The sequence below is a fragment of the Jaculus jaculus genome, chromosome 3 (genome assembly GCF_020740685.1).
Source record: "Jaculus jaculus isolate mJacJac1 chromosome 3, mJacJac1.mat.Y.cur, whole genome shotgun sequence".
Classification (NCBI taxonomy): domain Eukaryota; kingdom Metazoa; phylum Chordata; class Mammalia; order Rodentia; family Dipodidae; genus Jaculus; species Jaculus jaculus.
Genome location: NC_059104.1, coordinates 64,349,746 through 64,352,086, shown reverse-complemented (window position 1 = coordinate 64,352,086; position 2,341 = coordinate 64,349,746). Strand labels below are relative to the sequence as shown.

Here is a 2,341-nt window from a genome sequence, read left to right as displayed (position 1 = left end):
ATAAAACATATGTAATCCTACTTTTTAGACAATGGAACACTCAGGAGCCATAGATTATTGCTAGAAATTTTTCAGTGCCAGGGATGGGATATCTTCCAGTGAGTTGTTGGCAAGGGAGATCCCTGATGCCCCAAAAACATTATAGGCCATTGCTGAGGCCCTTGGTTTCCTACTAGGAATAGATAGTAAGACCCTATTGTTGAAGACTCAATATACTTGGGCTGCAAGGCCACTGAGAAATCTTGCTGGAACTGAGCTGATAACCTCCTCCATGTAGACCAGCTGACAGAAAGCTGGAAGAAGCCTTTTGCATGCAGTTCAATGGAAGAAAAAGAAATCACCAGTAAGGATACTCTTCAGTGGACACTGCAAGCCTTATAATTGGCCAGCAAGGCCAAATGAGCCAATGGGTGCAATAGTGGCATGTCTGTTATGGGGGAAACCAACTGCCCTATAATTGGACTGGAGGCCTGCTCCATGGGAAGTGAATACATCCCTGATATTGAAAACTTAAGACAGGGGTAGTCATGAGCCCTAGGGGTGTAATGTCTGCTGTTGTCTGGCCAAATGTATATGCTATGCTTATCAAACTGCCCAGTAAGTACTTCTGTTAATGTTCACACCCTTATATTAATGCTACTCTCAGTTTTGGTTGAGAATATTCTCTTTTCAGATGGCAGTGACCTTGGGACGACTCAGAAGGTATCATGGTGATGGAAAGAAATGACCGCAGTGCTCAGTACTGCAATATCTGTAAAACACCTTCCAAGGCTCAGGGTCTAATGAGGAAGAGGTGGCAGAAAGAATGTAAGAGCCAAAGGAAGGGCAGGACTCCATACAACATGCTCCCCCCAGACACAAAATGGCCTGGATATCCATGGCCTCACAGCGCCTGATACTACCTGCATAAGACCATCATAAGAGGAGTAAAAGATCAAGTCATCAAAAGTAAAAGAGAGACTGATTGAGATGGGGAAGGAGTATGATGGAGAGTGGAGTTTCAAAGGGGTAAGTGGGGGGAGGGAGGGTATCATCATGGGGTATTTTCTATAATCATGGAAGTTGTTAATTAAAAAATTAAAAAAATGTATTGTGAACTTCTGGGATGTAAAAATATGGAATGTTTCACAAATTTGCATGTCATCCTTGTGCAGGGGCCATGCTGTTCTCCTCTGTATCATTCCAATTTTAGTATATGGGCTGCCGAAGCAAGCCCTCCCCGGCAATTTCTCCTGGGCCCTGGAAGATATGGCATGTCTAGTGATGGGCAGTCAGCTGTCTTCTTGTCTTACTGATGGATCTTGGTTCTCCTTTATTTTCTTTGCCATCTGTAAAATGAAGCAGATTCTCCAACCAACAGTAAGAACAGCTTAGGTTAAGGGGGTATGCGAAGTTATTTGAGAGCCTTTTTGGTGTGCAAGCCCACTCTTCTTCTCCAGAGAGCAGTGAGGGCTTCTCTCTGAAGCCTGAATTTCCTGACCATAGGATTCTGACTTGGTTTCTAGTTCCAGATATGAGTTCTCTCCCACTGGGCAGGGCTTATCCCCAATCAGAGAACAGTTGGTCACCTGCAGAGGCTGTGTGCCACTATTGCACAAGTGTGTACTTCCAGACTGTGTTTGTTTCATGTTGTTTATGCAGTGTTATGCTGTAGCAGCACCAGGAATGGCCAGGTCTTACAGCAGTATTGGGTATTTACTGACTGTGGGCTCCCTGCAGAATTCAGGCTGCTTTTCTTTTTCCTCAGCCCTGTTTCCCCTGGTCATTTCATTGCAGCTGCAAAACACATGGAGCAGGAGCCCAAGGCGTCATCACTAGTTGTGATGGTAACTAACTCAAGGCTAAATGGAAAAGTCACTGCCCTCCTGACATTGACTCACTTCCATCCAAAACCCTTGGGATAGGGCTGGAATGCCTTCAGGCTCTCAGGAAGCTGCTACTGTGATGGATGGCCTAGGGTGATCTGTCTGGGCCAGCCCAGGCTTGTGCTGCATCATGGGTACCTGGATTCTGCTTGTTCTGGAGCAAGCTGGTTACAAACATTAGATTTGCGCAAATGGAAAAGAAAATTCAGGGCTGGAGAGATGGATCAGTGGTTAGAGGCACTTGCTTGCAAAGCCTAACAGTCCAATACCTACAATAAAGCCAAATGCACAAGGTGGCACACGCATCTGGCGCACTTTTTCTCTCCCCTTGCAAATAAACAAATTAAAATATCTAAAAAATTTTTAAGAAAAGTCAGAGAGGAATGTTCTGAAATGCACACAAGGCTTGTGTAGCTTCCTCTACCTGTAGCTCCAACAAAGGAGCTTCCTTCATCTGTCCCCACTGTCAAAGGCAC

The 2,341-nt window shown here is 45.1% G+C and overlaps 1 non-coding gene across 1 annotated transcript; it reads right to left on the bottom strand.

The window, feature by feature from the left end:
• Positions 1–1,109: 1,109 nt before the first annotated feature.
• Positions 1,110–1,216, bottom strand: LOC123459645. The gene has a single exon (XR_006636404.1). It is a non-coding gene; the product is annotated as a U6 spliceosomal RNA (small nuclear RNA).
• Positions 1,217–2,341: the final 1,125 nt, after the last annotated feature.